The sequence below is a fragment of the Trypanosoma cruzi genome (assembly GCF_000209065.1).
Source record: "Trypanosoma cruzi strain CL Brener chromosome Unknown tcruzi_1047053457243, whole genome shotgun sequence".
Classification (NCBI taxonomy): Eukaryota; Euglenozoa; class Kinetoplastea; order Trypanosomatida; family Trypanosomatidae; genus Trypanosoma; species Trypanosoma cruzi.
The window spans coordinates 1-516 of NW_890169.1; the positions used below are offsets into that span (position 1 = coordinate 1).

The 516-nt window shown below is 51.9% G+C and overlaps 1 non-coding gene across 1 annotated transcript, besides 1 other annotated feature; it reads right to left on the reverse strand.

Annotated features, from left to right (window-relative positions):
• Window positions 1-23: 23 nt before the first annotated feature.
• Window positions 24-48: a microsatellite.
• On the reverse strand, window positions 49-160 carry Tc00.1047053457243.10. The gene has a single exon (XR_008254615.1). It is a non-coding gene; the product is annotated as a spliced leader RNA (transcript).
• Window positions 161-516: the final 356 nt, after the last annotated feature.

Below are 516 nucleotides of genomic sequence, written 5' to 3' on the forward strand. Positions count from 1 at the left end.
GTATATATGGCGGACAGACCCACAAAAAAAAAAAAAAAAAAAAAAAAAGGGGTCCGTAGACCCCGGTCAAAAGAAATTGACCAAACATAACCGCCAGAGGCGGGTTGGAAGCTTCGCGTACCAATATAGTACAGAAACTGTATCAATAATAGCGTTAGTTGAAAGGAGTTGTGTTCCACAACGGTTTTCAATTTTGATGAGGGGTCCTTCGCGGCACTTGGGACCGTGTACAAAACCCCCCCCCCCCCCCTCCCAGGCCACACTGGGGAGGGGTCAGGGTCCGGGATGTCGGCCCCGGGATAGCGCCGTGGACGGCGTCAGGGGGCGGAAAAGACGCACATGGCGAGTGTGGAACAGCAAATGCAGCCGAGTGTGCGAGCAAAGCAAAAACACCGGAAAACACAGGAAGAAGCGCGGCATACGCGGAAAAAAGGCGAATAAACGGAACGAGACGGAGAAAAGGTGAAGCACAACAAAGATGCAGGCAATAGCAGCCATGAAGCGAAAATGAAGGGG